The sequence below is a fragment of the Pinus tabuliformis genome, chromosome J (assembly GCF_031772625.1).
Source record: "Pinus tabuliformis cultivar Carrire ecotype Pingquan chromosome J, CPIR1, whole genome shotgun sequence".
In the NCBI taxonomy this organism is placed as follows: domain Eukaryota; kingdom Viridiplantae; phylum Streptophyta; class Pinopsida; order Pinales; family Pinaceae; genus Pinus; species Pinus tabuliformis.
Window position 1 is genome coordinate 1,639,571,506 of NC_142295.1, and position 20,336 is coordinate 1,639,591,841.

Genomic DNA, 20,336 nt, shown 5'->3' on the forward strand with positions numbered 1-20,336 from the left:
AATATCGGGGTTAAGCAAGGTTGTCCCATTTCACCTACCCTTTTTGGTATTTACATCAATAAACTAGAGGAGTGTCTGGAAATGCAGGCTGCAAAGGCACAGAGCTCGCTGGTATTATTCATTACTCTTCTCCTTTATGCTGTTGACATCGTTCTTCTTGTAAGGAGACACGATGATCTAGACAATAAGCTTAAGACACTTCATGTCTACTGCTCCCAATGGGTATGACAGTTAATACCGACAAGACTAAAGTCATGATCATTAAATCCAAAAAGATCACCCATGATAGTTTCGTTTATGATAACCATTGTCTTGAGCATGTTTCTTCTCATAATAATTGGGTAATGACTTTCCTCATCAACTCAACTAGAATTATAGCAACGAGAAAAGAATTATTGGAGGTTGGAAAGGTTATTATGAACCTGAAAACAATTGTGAGTTATCGTTACATTTTGGAGTAAAAAAGTTCCTCTTTGAGACTCTTGTCACCCGTGTTATCTTATACTGATGTGAAGTTTGGGGATGCAGTATATCTAGGGAGTCGTGGAGATTGAGATGATCCAAAAGAAATTCATAACCTATAACCTCAAGATTAAGGGAAATACTCCCTATCCTATCATCTTGATCAAAGCTGGTATGTCCCCCATTGAACGTGCGACCATGTTTAGATATCTGATGTGTAAGAAGAAGCTTCACAATATGGAATCCAAGAGGCTCCCAAAACTTGCTTCTAACTGTATTCAAAACCCGGGATGCTCAGTCTTGGCTCAACGTTTGGGGGATTAAGGAGGAGATCATCATGCCCGAAAGCAAGGACAATATCAAAGATACTATTACCTCCAGTTTTATGGACAAGATGTGGGATGTTAAGGAATTGGAGGGTACAAGGAAGCTAAGGTACTATAAGGAGGTGATCAACCCCACCCTCGATAACCAAAATTATCTTTCTATGTTGACTAGCACTAAAAAGAAAATGAACATCGCTAGGATTAAAACTAACACTCATAAAAATCAGAGTGAGATCGGGTGGTAAGACTCCTTGGGATGATAGAATTTGTGAGATTTGCAAAACTAAAAAGGTGGAAGATGAAAATAACTTTCGTTTAGATTGCACAGTTCTTGCTCACATCTGCTCTCAATTCCCTATCATCATTGACACCTCCAATCTTCTTGACATATTAAGCCAACTCAACTACATCTATCTTGGAACACCTCTTCCATGATGTTTGATCACAAAAAAAAAAATTTTAAAAAATGACAATTAGACTCTTTTCTTGAAGTCCCAGTAGACCACATTGATCTTAGTAAAAGTTAATCATATCACATCTTCATTATTAATAATTAATACTATAATTATTAATATTATTATTAATAATAATATTAATATTAATTATTAATATGATATACACCTATCCGCTTCCTGCGCAATCTTCTCCCCATTATTTTCTGAACTCTCGAACAATGCATCCAGTATTTCTTCTCTGAAATGGTGTTTTATCAGGCTTTGGGTCACTGATCTCAATTGCTTCTCAAGTTTTCTTCCATACGCATCCTTTACAGAGTCTGAGAGCACCGTCATGGCTTCCATCTCCTCGGTAATTCTATCTGATTTTCTTAGCAGCTCCAAGCGTAATATTTCAAATGAACCCTCTCGGTCACTTCACTGCTCACTTCCACTTGACATGTTAACCTTCGAATTCACAATCGAATTTTAATAAGTCGTCGGTGCGGAGTTTAATCACCATCTGTTTACTGATTCAAATTATCTAGATAACTATGACTCCTTAAAATTGTCAATTTGTAGAAAGAGTTATTAAATTTTAATAATCCTTTGGAAATAAGGTTTCTATTCGTTGAACTCCAAATATTTCGAAATTCGCAGTCCATATAAGTTCAGGGGCGAGGTCTAGCATGCGCTTTTTATTCAACTTTCACATGCTGGGAAAGTATAAATTTCAAAACTCTATATGACTGCATAACCTTGACTAATATAAATTCTCGATGACTACTCTTCAGCAGGTGGGATCAAGAACGTCCTCCATGAATTTGGAAAGAGACTCATTTGTTCAACTCGATGCTTATCTGATCCCAGAAAACAGACTCTCTTTCTTTGAATGCAGACTTTCACATGTTGCAACGATGTGAAAGGTAAGATATTGTGGATTAAGTTTAGTAACTCTTGATGGATCCATTTGAGGGCATGTGACTGCCAACTAAACGGGTCAATGTCAATACCAAAACATGGCAATCAAGCATCTCCGTATTTGGATTTTTAGAGTCCTGTTCAGAGGTAGAAAGTTGGGTGAACTTTTTTTTTTAAATTCTAATGTATTATGGTCGTGGCTGAATTTTTTAGTATGTAAATTCTGAAATATTTGGTGGATTTTTTTATAAAAATATTTAAATATTTAATGGTTTTATACCGTTTTTAAAAAAAATTTTGGTTTAGTGTTCAAAGGAAAATAAAATGGAAATTGATAAATACATTTATTTATAAAAACAGAAAATAAACTTATATGTATAATTTAGCCTCTAAAACTTTCTTTCAGTGTTTATAAAATTATTTTGATTAAAACAAATAAGTTAATGTTAAATAACTAAATAATTTTTTAAACCATTACAATTTCAACCATGTAGATTTATAAATTCAACCATTATCATGTCTCATTTATTTAAAAATCTAAAAAAATTAAGGGTTATACAAACTTAGTATGAGAACGAATTAAACAAAATACTTGAAAATTTTAAGAGTTGTACAAACCTAAAATTAGAATAAATTAAAATAGTGCAGCCATATAAATTAAATGGTCCATTACATGATACAACTTAAGTTGCTAAAATAAAAAAAAAGGAATTAAATTATATTCTTATATATATATATATATATATATATTATATATATATATATATTATATATAATATATATATATAGATCAACATTCTTAATCATAGAGATTTAGTCTCACTTTACCATGGAGATTCTTAATATGGAAATAGATTTTGTTACAATACTATGGGATAATACCATGGTTTATCAATTCAACATGCCCAAAAAACGATAACTCGCTTCATATGACACTTATTCATATGACATTTTTTTAATTAATCTATTTGATTAAAAGGAAGAAAATGGCATAACAACTTTAAGATCATTTCTTTTTTTTGTAAGTTAGTAGAAGTATATTATATCACAAAATTACATAAGATACAAAAGGTCTGTATAACTACACAGAACATCGAGCTTACCACTTGATCGACCAAAAAGGCTACACTGAGCGCTAGCAGGAAACAGGCTTGAAACTGAAGAAACAAGCCTATCAATGACACTAACAAACTCCACATTCTAAACTTTCACAGTTATTTCAAAACTCTAAAAAGGCTAACCATGCAAGGTTGCCTGAACAAGGAAGCAAAAACTAAAGAGTGTCTAGGAGGGCCCAAAGACACCAGACAGATTCAAACATAAAAAAAGATGCCATCAAAGGATGGCGGGCGCAGAACAGAGTGTGAAGATGCAATTACAGATCCAATTCCACATAATCTTTGTTGGTGGCACTCGGGTCGGCTGTTGCACTTTCAGATTCTGGTTTTGGAACTTTCTAGGAATCCTGGCACTTAACCACACGAGCGTTGTTGTCTTCCGCCGGAACATCAACCACAATGTTCATTCCCTGTCGGATAGAGAGTTTAAAAAGCTTGATGAAGGCCCCCAGATTTTCCAACAGCATTTTGAGTTTCTCTGTAAGCGACTTCATGCAGATTTCTGGTGAATCTAGCCTTGCTGAGTTTTTAGCCGATGCAAAGCAATGTGGCATAGTATGCCTCTTTCATGGCTTCACCCTGCTTGCTAAGAGCTTTGGCTAGCATGGCTTTCATGTGCCAAACTTCACTCTAAGTTCGCACAAACTATGTGGCTCTAGTGGCCGGGGTTCCTCGGTCTGAGATCTACTCCATCTCTTCCTCCATTGTTTGCATGTCGAGCCTTTCTTGTTCCTCATTAACTTCTGCTTCTATCTCCTCTATTTTCTTCTTCCCTTTAGTAGAGACCAATGATTCATAAGCCTCCCGGGCTTTTTTCAGCTCTCTGTTAGCGGACACATTTCGACTACCACTGTTTGTCATTGTGTTGTTGCAGGTCTCAGCAGGAGTTAAACATGCTTCGGAAAACAAGACAGAGCGCATAGGATGAAGAATCAGGAGGAGGGCATAAGATGTATGAGCCCTCTGCTAAATCATCGTAATTATAGTTGAGGGTTGAGTGTAATGGATTATGCTCTTCAACAATGCCTTCTTAGATCCCCAGACTCTGACATAATTACTCCCCTTTATTTTTACGATTTCCTTCCCATGCCTTCGATTCGGGGCCACTGAGTTGCCACGCTTATAGCTTCTTGTCATGGGCCACGCGTCATCTGCTGCGCCTTGTGTCCTCTGACGTTCATTCTTCTGCGAGATTTCCTTCACCTCCTGATGTGAGTAATGGTACCTCCCCTCACAATTCCAATTCGGGGCATAATGACTCGGGAAGTGAACATTAATGGCTGTCATCATTCGTTATTGATGTGCGCTACCATGGTACTACTGAACCCCTCCTCCCTGTACAGAATGTCCTTTCTTGAAAGTTGTAAACACTTGTCCCGAAGTTTTTCACATGTGACATCATGCCAACAAGTGTCCAGGTTTGTATTTTGATGATTGATCCTGTAGTTGGCTAGGCAGTCCGCTACCGCATTAGCCGTTCATCTCACTGCTTGCAGAATGACTCCGTCAAGGATTGAGAGGTGCTCTGAAATGAGCTCTGTAACTTTGGCCAGCCTCTAGTGCTTCGTTACCTTTCCAGGTTTCGAACCCATCTATAATTTCCTTGCTGCATTAATTGCCAGTAGAGAATCCCCTCCGACCACCGTAGCTCCTGTTCCCAAGCGAATTAGTATTCGGAGAGCCTGCTCTAATGCCGCGAATTTTGTTTCATTGTTGGTGGCCTCTCCCATGAATTGACTGAAAATATGTAGAATTTCACCTTTGTGATTACGAAGGACACCTCCTAGGCGCGCGGTCCAGGATTACCCCGAGAGGCCCCATCAAAGTTCAGTTTGTGAAAACCTGGTTGTGGGTGTTGCCAAGCAGTAATGGAGGGGGCTTGTTGTTGCCACTGCTCAGACGAACTGGAAGCGGTACCTGCCGCAATTCCAAACATCTGCAAAATTTGTATGTCAATAAGAGATAGTTCAATGTCATGCTCGGCTTTCCACCTGGTAAGAGCCGTTTCCCTCATGTTTTGCAGTATGGTAGCTTTGATAATCTCTATAGATTTAGCCTCGTTTTGAAACACTCTTCTGTTTCGTTCTTTCCATACTGACCAAACTACGAAACTAGGGGTTAATTTCCATAAAGTATTAACTGTTTGAGACTTGGCATAATTATTTCTCCAATTTGCTATGCTTTCCTATATTGAATTTCTGTTCCTGTCCATGCTTTTAAAGATTGTCTCCATCCAATTCCATAGTCTGTCTGTCCATTCACATTCATTAAGGAGGTGATTCATTGATTCCTCCTCATTTTCACATAAGGGGCAGTGTGAGGGGCCTATGAATCCTTTTTTTCGTAGGTTTTCCCAGGTAAGGGTTCTACGATGCATCAAGAGCCACAGAAAGGTTTTAATCTTCGGCCATAGCTCTGCATCCCAGACCCTGTTATGCCAATTGACTTTTTCTTCTTGGTCTCTTTCTTCTATATAAGATCTTGCCTCTTTTAGGGTTAAGGTACCCCCCTTGAGCTTGCCCCAACGCAATTGATCTGCATCTTGAGCATTTCAGATTTTCCTTTTAGCAAGATTTGTTTGCAGAGACATCATATTGTTATCCCTTTCTTCTGAATGCAAAATGTCGTTGAAGATCCATTGTTTCCGTGGTTGATTCGTTGTGTCAGGACTCCAATAATGATTTACTATTATCTTTCCTTGTTCCTGGTGTCTTCTTTGAATAGTGAGGAAATTAGGGCATTCAAGTTTAGGAAATTGCTGCCAAGCATCCTCCCAAAACAGAGCAGTTTTTCCATTACGGATTTCCCAAAAACTATGCCCCTGAATTATTCTTTGATTTGCTCTCGCTAAGTTCCAGATTGGAGAACCTTCTGGAGGTTCCTGGATCCTGATCAGATTCTAAGGGCTATAATTGTCCACATACTTGGCTTTCCAATGTTTGGCCTAGGGAATGTTCGGTTCTTTTACCCATATCCACCATAGCTTGGCTCCACAAGCTCTGTTGACGGTGTAAGGGTCCTGTAGGCTTAACCCACCGTGGAGCTTGGGTTTGCAAATTTTCTCCCAGGCCATTAAGGACCATTTCTGTTTAACAGAGTTTCCGACCACAAGAAGGCTTTTTGGATGAGTCTTATTTTCTTAAGCACACCTTTTGGTGCCGGGAGAATGGATAGCATGTAATGAGGTAAGGCCTGGAGGATAGATTTTGTGAGGACAAGGTGGCCTGCAAAGTTAAGGGCTCTTGTGGGTCCAATGATGACAGTGCTTCTCCAAATTGGAGAGCATTTTCTCCCAATGAATTTTTTGCCATGGTTTGTCAGTAAGAGGAATACCTATGTATCTGGAAGGAAGGTTACACCTCTTGAACTTGAGGATTTTAGATAGATTTTTCTGGACTGTGAGGTGAGTGTTAAAAAAGAAAATGGAGGATTTAGAGAGATTGAGGTCCATACCTGAGGCTTTGCTGAAACGTTTGAGAATGTTTTTGAAACGTTGAGCCTCTCTTTCATTTTTGATAATACAGCTTAGACCTTCCATCAATATTACAAACAGAAAGGGGGACAGGGGATCCCCTTGACGAATACCTCTGGTAGGAGTGAACTGGGTTGTGGGAGCTCCATTGACCGGGATGGAGAATCTTGTAGACTTGATCAGGGCTAGAATCCACTTTATCCACCTTTTAGCAAAACCAAGGGCCTCCAGTATAGCCTCCAGGTAGTTCCAACTGACTTTTTCATAGGCTTTTGAAAGGTCCAGCTGCATGAGCATGCCAGCTTTTTTCCGAGATTGAAGAGTATGAATCATCTCTTGGGCTAGAAATATATTATCCATAATTTGTCTTCCTTCCACATAGCCCGATTGTTCTTCCGAAATTATCCTAGGAAGAATTGGCTTCAATCTGTTAGCTATGACTTTAGAGATAATCTTGTAAAGAACATTGCACAATGCAATCGGGCAAAACTTCGAAGGTGTATTTGCTTCCTCTTCTTTTGGTATAAGGGTTATGAAAGTAGAGTTGAGGGATTTTAGGATGGACGAGGAGCGCCGTGAGTCTTCCATCACCTCCCAAACTTCCACTTTGACTATTTCCCAATAGGCCTTGTAAAAGTCGATGGTGAAACCATTAGGTCCTGGAGCCTTTCCATTGGGCATATCTCGCACTGTTTCTTCCAATTCTTCCATGGTGATCGAGCGATTCAAAGATTTGTTTTGATCATTTGTTATAAGCCTAGGAATGGAAGTAATTAAATCTCTAATAGCTTCCTCCCTATTAATATTCGGCTCCAATGCAATCTGGCTGAAATGGTTTTTGAGGAGGGCTGATATGTCTTTATGGGTTTGAAAAGAGGTCCCCTGTTCATTCTTCATCCTGATTATTTTATTAGCGCTTTTGTGATAAATGGTCGAGCAATGAAAGAATTTTGTATTCTTCTCTCCTTCTTTAATCCACTGAATTCGGGATTTTTGCTTCCACAAGGTTTCCTCCTGGTGGAATCTGGCCTGCCATTTCTGCATGAGTATCTGTTCTGTGTTCATTGTTTCCTGGTCGATATCCCCCTGGATCCACTCCCTGTGAATCTGTTCTAACTGATCCTCCAAAATCTTCTTATCTTTAAATGTGTTTCCGATGACCTCTTGGTTCTAGGATTTTAACCTCGTTTTGATATGTTTGAGTTTGGCTTGGAGATTGTACATCTTGGTTCCCCTTAAATCAATCGGCTCATTCCACCATTGTTTTATTTTTGAGATGAACTCCAGATGGCTGAGCCAAAACTTTTCAAATCTGAAGGGTTTGTTCCTCAGGGTGCCGAGGATGGCCGCGTTCATAATTATAGGCCAATGATCCGAACCTCCACTTGGTAGAATGTCCAAATCCATAGTAATCCCTTCAAGAAGGATGTTTTCTGTTACTAAGAACCTATCCAGTCTAGAGGAAATTTGCCTATCGCCTCCCCTTTTGTTGTTCCAGGTGAATGCACCGCTCTTGGGGAAGATGTCTACAAGCTTTGCTGATTTGATAAAATCCATGAAAGCTTTGGCATCCCGATTGAGCATCCTGATGCCTCCTTTTTTTTTTCTGCGAGTGAAGTGATCATATTAAAATATCCTCCATAAATCGTTTTTGCTAGGGGATATCTATGCTGTAGGTTGGAGAGACTTCTAAGCATTATCAATTTTTCCTCGAGTTTCTAAGGGCCAAATACATTCGTGCAGAGATAAGTATCTGAATTCCCCACAATTTGGATTTCTATGGAAATGGAAGATCTAGAAGCCTCTGCAGAAATAAGATGGAGGACCTGAGGATTCCAAAGAGTGGCTAAGCCACCCTCCATTCCACTGCTTTCTACCTCTATGCATTCCATTCTTTTTCCAACTTTTTTACTTATGATTTTCATTATTTCGCTGGAACATTTTGTTTCTTGCAAAAAGATCATATTAGGTTGTTCATTTATGACTTTCTACCTTAATAACCACTGTCTCTTTATGTTGTTTAGCCCTCTAGCATTCCATGAAAGTACCTTCATAATTGACAGATTTTTTAGGAAGTGAGTGTGAAAGCCTCAAGGGATTTCACCTTACCTAAGTTAAGGAGCATTTGACTGAGCTCTTGGAGTGCCTCATTGTTTGTCCTTCTGCCTCATTTTTTCGGGTGCTTTGTCTTGGTGGTGGTTTGATGCAATCCTTGAGCTTTTACCCCTAGACCCTTTGTTGTTCGATAGCTTCTTTTCTGCATATCGATTTCCACTTTTTGTCTTGCTAGGAATAATGAGTTTACTCTATTCACCTCCTCCTTAGGTATGTGTTCTATGCCTTTCTTTTTCCATTGCTCTACCATGTTCAGTAGATCCATTCCTTCCTGTTCTAGAAAGTCGCTAAGATCCATATGCTCTAGACCCATTTCACTGGTTATCATTTCTGAATCTTCTTCCAGTTCTTCTGTTAGTACTGAAACAAGTGGGATGTTATTTGAAGGGGTAGAATTGGGGTCTTGTGTCCTTGGTGTCATTATGGTCTAGCTAATTCGCAGTGGATCTTGCTCTTGATTGGTCTCCTCTACTTCTGTCTCTAATTCCAACACCTCAAATGCATTGCCTGTGCTTTTGATAGATGTGTTTGCTTTAGGTTGTTGTCTTCTGTTGTCTCACTATCTAACATCAGGTCGATTAAAAGCTTTCTTATTTTTTCCCCTTGTATTATCCTTGGGTTTCTCCATTGTTCTGTTCATTGGGAATTCCCTGAATAGATGCCCATGTTCATGATATTTCCTGCAGCGAAATGGGATCTGCTCATAGTCTATAGCTTGAAAATAAACTTCATCCCTCTATTCCAACCACAGACCCTCATGTGGAGCCCCTAAAACATCCATCTCAACACAGATTCTGGCACAGGAGGTATACCTCTTTTGTAGTGTTGCCTCTGAAGCTTTGATGAAGGTGCATAACTTATTGCCTATCTGTTCTAGCACTGCATGTCTCCAATAGTCAATCGGGAGAGAGAACAGGCAGATCGAGACAGGTACCTGTTCGAATGTTTCCTGTTATGGTGCAAAGTTGGGCTTCCATGGTCTCATGTATAGTCCTGTTGAGGTGAAAAAATATGGTCCTCCATCGAAGATGCGGTCCTTGTCATCCAGGTTGGTGAAAACCACCGTGAAGAAGCCTTTGGTCCCTAGGTGGAGCCTTACATCCCCTTTGGGCTTCCATTTTCGCTTGATCCACAAGCATAGGGCTCGTTCTGTTGGCGAGAAACCCATAAACTTGTAGATCATTGCGTGTTCTACCATGTGTTCTTGGTAAGCCTATAGTTCTGGGTTAGAGATAATTACCACCAAGTTTTCAGTTGTTCTAGGCTTGTAATGCCCCTGATTCTCTTTCTTTCTGGTGCCCGTGGATATTCCTTCTTGTTCTGTTCCAAACTGGTTCAGATCTTCCGCATTTCCTATTATCTTGTCCTCAGGTTCTTCTCTTGTGGTATCTGTTCTGGAAAAGGGTTTTTCTTGTCTCTGCCTACTGTACTGTCGCTGCCATTAGTTTCTTTTCACCACTGGGTGTTTCTGGCCTCCTCTTTTAGCTTCCCTTTATTGCTCAATTGATCCTTTCCTGTCTTCTCAGATCTTGAGATCTGCACCCCGTCCAGTGGGTCTTTATCTTTTTGCGTCATTACCTGTTTGTAAGATGGGGTCCCATTGGACCCCACACTTTTCATTTGTTGGTTCAGAACCTGCCCTCTTCTGCGAAATTCGGCAGCCTTGGCACTGTCCTCCTCCACATTTTGGTACTGTTCTCACAGGTTGAACAGGTTTTCTTCAAACCCTAGCTCCTGCTCTCCACCTCTACTTTAAGATCATTTCATTTGTGTATACTGCTAAGAATATTTTAGAATATTCTATGGAGGTTAAATACCTACCATCCACTTAATAATTACTGAAAACTAAACTAAAATTCTCCAAAATAGGCATACCTATGGACATAAGAAAGACCTAAATGGAATTAAGGGCCATTATTATTCATCCTAACGAGAAAGGACTGACATGGGACAAGAAATATGGGGTGGAAAACTTTTAGATAAGGTGGTATCGTGTAGGTGTTAAGTTTTTTAAATTTATTCAACATAATAATTAAGGTCAACTATAAAGAAAGGAAGAAACTAGGAGAGGAAGAAACAGGGAGGAATGTATGAATTAAGGTAAATTCACATTTATCAAAAAAAAATGTTTTAACCAGGGAGAAGTTGGATTGAACAACATGGCCAAGAAGAAAAAATAAAGCCAGAAAAGAGAAGGAAGGTAAACTTTATAGTTTGAGTCGTTGAGTATTATAATGAGTTTATAACTCTTAAGATTGATGTAAGGAGAAAGAAGAGGAATTCATAATTTCTGTGGTGGATTAGACATGAGGAAAACAAAGATATTGAAGCTTGAATTAACAAAGAATTTAGTTTGATAAATTTTTAAGTCTTGAAAAGAGGTTTATTTGTCAATCTAGTTTTGGAAGCTCACACCAAGCCCTAGATCAATAGGGATTTTGTGGGAAGGGCTTTGACCTTTTTGATGTAATAAAAAGAGCTCATGGAGGCCTAATGCATGTCATTTGATTTCCAAATCTATAACAGTCTATATTATCTCCCTCCAATGTGTGTGCATTCCTTCCAACTGTGTTATGTGTGGAGCATTGTAGAGTCAAGTGTTTGTAAGTGGAAGAGTTGCAAGGGTGGTTGAGGTCACTCTTATCCCATCCTACACCATTTGGTATAAGACCAAGAGGGATTCGTTTTGAATTATAACTTCAACAAGAAGGAAAACATTGGGTAAATGTTGTATATGTGAAACAACTTTAATAGCTCACTATGTAGGATTGTGGAAGGGAGAAGAATAATTCCAATAGGACTTTAGGTAGATATTGAAACATTAGGAGAATATAGTGAAAGACCCTAAAATATAGTAGGAAATGGAGGTTAAGGAACAAATCCAAAATTTACTTATTTGGAAGAGTAAATTTAATAGAGAACACTTCGAGGTAGAACTATTACCTTAGAGGGAAAAAACTAACAAAGAAGTTACAAGGTAGAATTGTCTAAAGTTTGATGATGAGAATAAATGTGCATGAGGAGATTTGCGAAATTGAGAAGGGAACATTACATTGTTAATTTTTGTATGGAACTAAAAGCAAGCACACAAATCATTGAGGACAATGATAATTCTCATATAAAGAAGATTAAAGAGGAAGGGCGAAGGCTATATGAATGCACCTAGATGTGTTGGAAATAACTCAATAGGAAAGAAATATAGGAATAATAGTTTATCGAAACAAAAAGGAATGGGAGTCACCTTTAGAAGAATCACAACTTCTTATTTTTGAAACCATAAGGGTATTGACCATATGGTAGCAAAAAAGGAAGAATATGCACATAAAAAAAGAGGTGGAGATGTTTGAAGGAAGGGAAATTAATGAACACCCACTTAATTTAAAAATGATTTAAGAGAAATAAGATCTAAATACTAAGATGAAGATAGTTGAGGATGATGATAATGACTCTGATTGCATCCTCGAAGAATTGGAGGAAGAAGAGAAACTTAAAACAATTTGAAAGAGGAGGAGGAGTCCAAGGAGAATGAACTTATAATTGTATGAATTCAAGGAATCTTGAAATTGTAGTGAAGAAAACAAGTCGAAGAATCTATGTGAACTCTTATTTTCCCTCAACATTTGCTATCATGATTTAATTGTAGGTACAAAGGCATGTGCACCATTGCACATGAAGAAAATAGTCGAGAGTGGCCAAGCTGCTTATTGAATCCTATGTTGACAATAAAAACATGAAAATGGAAAAAACAACAACAAAAGGTAGATTAGTGCATGACAATATAGACACAATTTGATGAGAACGTGAAGTCAAATTGAGAATGTTAACTCTAAAAACCCATACTTATTAGTCAAAAATGTCAAAATAAAACTTCAGATAAAAATAATAATCTTATTGGTAGCACTCCTTTCTTTTGCATTAAAAAATTACAATATTTTGTAACCATAGCTTAAGTTCTCCACAATGTTACTAAAAAAAAATCTTAAAATTAACCATTGTCATTGAAAGTGGTACTAATGATAGCACATCATTTTTTTCATGATTAAAATTGCCATATTTTATAATCATGACCTTAACAACCTTGTAACATTACCAAATTAACCCTCAAAACAACCCCTAAATCAAAAAGTGGTGTTAACAATATCACTTTTCATTTTCAGGGTAAAAAATACTTCTTCTTTGTAACAATGACCTTAATAGCTAATGTCATTGTAACCAAAATATTGAAGTCAATTCCAAATCAAAAAGTGGCACTCCTAATATCACCCTTCTTCTTTATCAAGTTTAAATCATAACTTCTTTGCAAGCATGACCTTGAAAAAAAAAAAAATTGTGATGAGAATATTATATTAAATCAAAATATGTGCCTAAATCATGGCCTATACAACAAGTGAGTACAATGAAAATCCTCTGAGGCCAGCTATACTCTTAACCTCACGACAATTTGTATTCTCAATATTATTAGTCGTTTTTACTATCCTAAAGGACACACGGTCTTTAGAGGTGTAGAGTCTCCAGAAGGCCTGTAGATACAAACAAAATTTACACTAGATAGTAGATATGTTGTTAAGTATTTGTTACAAGTGGAGGAAATTATTTATCATTAGGACTCTTGCATCCAAGTTTACACCTTTATTGGTGAGTTCATATGCAACAAAATTTTTCATTCTCAAAACATGAAAGAAGCTAATAATAAAGGAAGACTAGTTTTAGATTCTTGATTTGATCAATAAGGTTTCACAACTTGAATCCTCAAGAAAATATTCATGAATAAGGTGATGGATAACCAGCTGTGAATCTCCCAATGCTACCAAATCTTCAATGTTTTCTTCTTTGGCCAGAAGGATCCCTTGCAATAATCCCTTTGCCTCGGTCACATTATTTATAGAACTCCCTAACCCCCAACTACACTCAATTTCAACTTTTCCATCGGGGTTAAGAATAACCCCAACTACACCTGCCACCCCATGATTATAACAAAATTCTTAAAACAAGTAATTGAATTAGAGAAAAAAGGTTTAAAAAAGGCATTTTTTAAATTTAAAATTGCAACATTTTCTAAATAATGATATAAACTTGGGATTATTGCAAACAAAATCATATAAATAAAAAATGAATATATATATCTAAGCCCCAAGGGATCAGTTTTCTTGCTAAGTACATTGCCTATCTCGAGGTCACGAGGTCAAATCTCCTCGACCCCTTGGGGTTAGGCCTTGCTAGTTTTGTTGATCAGGTATATCCCTTCAGGTTGATCTACCTGGATTTTCTTGTGGATGTAGCGGCCAGTCAGTGTTATATATAAGCATAGATCCATTTTAACTATGGACCTACCAAGCATTAAGAGAGATAAAAAAAAAGTACACTACAAAAACCATTTCAAAAAACAAATGAAAAGGGGACAAGATATTAAATATATATTTAAAAATTAATAATAATAAAAAAAATGGTTATCTTTAATTAAGTGTAGGTGTAAATATACTTTTATTTAACCAATGTTATAAGGTGTAGCTTACCAATTTTATGTTTTATTTTTTGTATAATGCAATTTTTATAAGATCGTGATATTTGGTTATTTAAAATATGTTTTTAAATTCATAAATGAATTTAATATTTAAAAAAAATAACTGCAACACTTATATTATATAAATTACACAACTCAAATTTGCAATTCCAATTCATAAAATATTAATGAAAAATATTAAAAAAACAAAATAAAATAAGGGTGTAAATTAAGGTTGGGGGATTTAAAAATTAATGGTTGAGTCGAATGAGGCCGTCTCCTATTCTTAGAGCTAAATGGATTGGCATTGCACAACTATAAAGGATTGTGTTATTAATCAAGTATAATATGACATGTAAATTCTGTTTTTTGTGGTTCTGTTCTGTATGGCATATACCAAGAAACCCCATGTTTTGTTGTTCTATTTGGAGTCTCTTTGGAAAATTTGTAGTTTTGTTGAATAATAAGATTGAATTCTTTTAAGGATATAGATAAGTACTAACTAATGTATTTACTTTATCAAATGCAGACTTGTATATAAATATAACTTCTCATTCTTATAAGAAAATGTTATGAATTTTAACTTGTTAATTATAACAAAAAATATATTATTCCAATAAATGTATGAGTAAAGTCTACTATGATTTTTTTAATACAACTTTTTGGAATCTTTTCTGCTGGATTTCCAGTGGATTTTTCGAGTTTAATTTTTCTAAAATCCATCCGGAATTCATTGAAATCACAAGATTCATGGGTAAATCCTGCACAATAGAAGTCCCTAGGGGTTTTTCATGGTGCTAAACATATATGCAATCAAAAAACTAGTTTAATTGACACAAATCAAGATTTTACCCAATTTTTTCCATTGGATTCCGACACCGAAAACTCCAAAAAGTCGCACTATATATATATATATATATATATATATATATTATAGTTTAGTGTTTATCATCATTATTGATGATGATGATGATGGTTAACGTCCACTGAGACCAAACATTGGTCTATCAGACCTAAAGAAACAAATTATTTATTTTGATTTAAGATTTTATTCCTATGCTCAAAAAGCTTGGAGAGAAGCCTCCCCAGCTCACTATAATTTTGACATTGTAAAAGGCTAGGAAGGTTGGTATTGTAACAAAGATTGTGAAACTAAGATCTAATGTGGTTGTACGTGGGGCACTCTAAGAGGAAGTGGTTTTCATCCTGGATGTTCCTATTCTCACATATATAGCAGATCCTTTCCATCCATGGTGTTTTAGGAACTGCCCAACGACCTGTTTCATTATGGAGCTCATGAGAATTCGTTCTAATCTTTGCTATATTAATTTTCTTCTTTGAGCTAGTTAAAATAGAGAGATACTTTTGATCTTCTAGGGTGGGATTGATGACCTTCTTATAATAACTTAATTTTCTTTTAGCCGCTAAATCTTTCTCACACCACATTTTTTCTTTGAACTTAGAAGTAACAATATCTTTAGTGTTATTAATGTTTTGCAATGCATCATTCTCATTGATCTCCCATTAGTTTAACCAGGCCCTTGTGTCTTTATGCCACCCTCGATTAAGCCTTAGGTGGTTTTGGCTGGAATTTAAAGCTAGCTTAGGAAGTCTATGATTGTCTATGTTATTGAGTTTGTGCTTGTGCAGCAGAAACCTAATCATAGCTAGTCTCTCAATAGGGGAAAGACCTGCTTCTATAAGGAGAATAGGATAGGGTGTATTACTTTTAATTTTCAGGTTATAAGTTATAAAACGCTTTTGGATTTGCTCAATATTTGTCCATGATTCTTTGGAGATGCTGCAACCCTAAACCTCACAGCCATATAAGATAACAAGAGTGACTAAAGATTCAAAGAGGAACTTCTTTTTATCCCACATTACGAGGTTTGTTGTTTTACAATTATTTTCAAGACCAAAATAAGCTTTCCACCCCCCATTAATCCTTTTCTCAATGTTGTGGTTCCAGTTAAGCTTGTGATGAATATCAATTCCTAGGTACTTGTAAGAATACACTTCCTCCAAGTTATTATTATCATACATAAAATTAGCATAAGTGTTCTTCTTGGATTTGATAATCATAACTTTTGTTTTGTCAGTGTTAACAGTCATACCCATGGTAGAGTAGAAATCCTTAAGAAGCCTGAGTTTCTTATCAAGATCATATGGGCACCTTGCGAAAAGAACAATATCGTCAGCATAGAGAAGAAGGATGATGAATATCCTAGCTAAGATCATGCCATCACATCCCGCTTCCTCTAAATAGCCTTCGAGCTTATCATTGTAAATGCCAAATAGGGTAGGGGAGAGGGGGCAACCTTGTTTAACTCTGATGTTACATTTAATATCTTTTGACCACCCCTCATTGCTCTCTAGCTTGGCACTTACATTCTCGTATAAGCTTATAGCAGCAGCTCTCAACTCGAGAGGAACCTTTAGCTCTTCTAATCTACTCCAAAGGTTGTATCTAGAAACCGTATCGAAAGCCTTTCTAAAGTCCACAAAGTAACAAAATAAATTGGATTTATCATTACGACATTCCTCCGCAATGATCCTAAGCGTAACGAGGTGGTCTGATGTTGAGTGATGCCTTCTAAAACCTGCTTGGCCTTTAGCCTGCTTACCTTCACTTTCAAGTCATATGCTTAAATTCTTTTCCAAATTACTACCATATAACTTGGCTAAGAGAGGGCTGATCATAATTGTCTGATAATTAGAGGGGTTATTTGTATCCCCACTTTTAAAAATAGGGATTAGGAGGCTCTCAGTCCAAGGTTTATGGAACCCTTGCTTGATTGCTTGATTGAAAAGCTTGTGGATGTGAGGGATGAGAACAGGACCTCCAATTTTTAAGATTTCTGCCTGGTAACCTTCAATTTCCTTAGCTTTCCCATTAGCGAGGTGATTAACCCCAAACTTAATGTCTTCTAAAGTGAAAACTTCTTTCGTTGTGAGCAGGGTTTCCAAATTATCCATGACATTTGGAGATTCAGCGAGCTTTTTAAGATAGGAATTCCAATCATGAAGAGTAATTTTATTATTATCTTTAGTCTTCCTAGTAAGAATCTGCCTCCAAAATTTCTTAGGAGCTACCTTAGAGAGGTGTAAGAGATTCTCCTGTCTTTGACAAATGCATTGCCACTTTTTCCTTTTAGTTAGGGCTTTGTATATTTTTATCTTGTCCATTTTAAGAGATTCATCAACAGCTTCCTTAATTTCTCTCCTCGCACGTTTACAATCTTTGTCATACCATGGATTGGTTTTTCTATTTCTTTTATTATTTGAAACTTCAATTGAGAACTTGTTAATAGAATATGAGAGGGTTGTAGTAAAATTATGATAGAGGTCTTCTATGTTGTCTATATTAGATAAAGGAAGCAAATTACTTTTTAATTCATTTAGAAAGAGATCGTTTTTATTTCTATCAAATATTAAGTTCTTTTGGCTGTAAGTATTATTTTCTGTGAGAACTCTATGCATGACAAAATTGAGAGTTATAAGTAAAGGCCTATGATCAGAGTCAGGTTCGTGGTCGTTTAAGATGCCAAAATTTACTATTTCGTTGTATAATGTGAGATTAGAAATAACGTAGTCTACCATGCTGCTACCAAGTCCATGGGTGCAGGTCATCTTGCTAGAATTGGGCCACCTCTTTAGACCATTGCAAATTATGAGATCCTGAGCACTACAGAGCTTGACTAGCTCCGACCCAAACAAATTTTCCTTGAGGTCTTCAGAGCTCCTTCTGTACCTACTAGCCAGAGTAGAGTCTTCGTCTAACCAAAGAGGCTTAGGTTTGGAATGATTGCTTAGAATAATAGCTTGGTCGTTTGAATTTCGAGCATTAAAGTCACCTATTAAAAGGATATTACTGTCATTCCTTAGGCTAGAAATATCATTCTCTAAACCATTGTAAGGGTTAGTTTTATCTAGATTCTTCTTCTTATAGAAGTTAGAATTGATGGGGGGAAATAACATATTGCTATGTAGGACTTTTTATTATTAATGTCACTGATCTCTATCCAACTATATTAGTTGTGAGGGTTGGTTTTATAAATCCTAGCATGGGGGGAGATGTTCTTCTTAATGTAACAAGCTATTCCCCCAATGCCTCTACGAGAGGTTTGCTTGTTCCAGGTAGACCATAGCGTAAAGCCATCTATGTTAGAGACCTTAGATTCTTTGTGCTCCCAAGTTTCAACAAGCAAAATAATATCAACATCATTTGAAATCCAACTTAGCTTGGGGCCTTTGCTCCATGGGAAGCCCTGACAGTTCCAAGAAAGGATCCGGAGCATGTTTAATTGCTATTGATTACTATCTTTTTGGTTTCTATCTTGAATAAAGGCTTTTCTATTTCTGATTATTGCCCATTTTCCTTCCTTTCTAGCTTATTTTACCTTTTGAACCTCCTTTCTTAATTCTGATTGATCTTCCGAAATGAGATCTTCATTTATGAATATTCTCATTCCTTTTAGACTTGAGGTTTTACTAAGTATGTCGTACTTATGATCAGTAGAGCTCACCTTTATGAGGATTAGTCTTCCTTTATTCTCGGTTAATTTCCCCAACCTTGTTGCTTTTGTGAGACACACTGTTCCAATTTTTAATCTATTATGTAATTTTGTCTGGGGTAAGGCTAAAGTACCCTTATATAATTCCTCTTTTAAACTGAAGATTATAAGGTTCAAGGCCCTTTTGTTACATTCGTGATCTAATTCTATTAAATTTCTCATTTCATCTTTAATTGGTTTGATATCTAACTTGTCTACCACATTATTTAGGGTGAGGCGGCTATTAACTTTTTCTTCTAGTTCTTTAATCATGTCTTTCATTTTAAGACTCTCTAAAGTATCAACATCTCCTTGTTGGGATGGTTGGTTAGTATCTTGGTTTTGTTTTTCTATAACCTGTAATCTAGTCTCCATTGCCTCCATTTTATTCTCCAGTAGTTCTCTCTTATTTTCTATTCATTTATGGATTGTGTCTTCAAGAGATGCAAATTTATTTTCCAGCATGGCTTCTAACTCTTTTTGTAGCTTGGCTTCTCTTTCTTCTCTACGTTTCTCTAAAGACTCTATATACTCATAAAGGCCTTGTAGAGTAACTGTGCTAGGTTTGCCCTTGGTAATCTTTGGTAACTGTGGTGAAATATTCATACTTGATATTATATGAGCAAAGATGTATTAGAAAAGCAAAAAGATAAGGAATGTGTGCACTTGATATCAACAAACGTGACTGCAAATCGCCCGTGCCCACCGCAACTTGCAGACTGGAGATGCATGCCTTAGAACCCGGATTTAAATGCCAAATAATATATGCGAGCCTCTGCCCTGGTCATATAGTGAGCCTCAGAATTGATCACCGAAGATGCGAGCCTTATGGTCTTATATCATAGAGTAAGTGTATATATAAAGTACTTGTTTAACTCTTTCACGAAGAATATATGTGAAGAATGGGAGGAAGTGTATATATAAAGTACATGTTTAACTCTTTCACCTAGCCTCAGAACTCTTTGACTGAAGAATATATGCGAAGAATGCGAGGAAGTATATATTTAAAGTATGTGTTTAACTCTTTCACCGAGCCTCAGATCTCTTTCACCGAAGAATATTTGCGAAGAATGCGAGGAATTGGATATATAAAGTACGTATTTAACTCTTTCACCGAGTCTCGGAACTCTTTCATCGTTGAAGAATGCGAGGAAATGTATATATAAAGTACGTGTTTAACTCTTTCACTGAGCCTCAGAACTCTTTCACCAAAAAATATATGCGAAGAATGCGAGGAGGTGTATATATAAAGTACATGTAACTCTTTCACCGAGCCTCAGAACTCTTTCACCGAAGAATATATGCAGAGAATGCGAGGAAGTGTATATATAAAGTACGTATTTAACTCTTTCACTGAAAAATATATGCGAAGAATGCAAGGAGGTGTATATATAAAGTATGTGTAACTCTTTCACCAAAGAATATATGCGAAGAA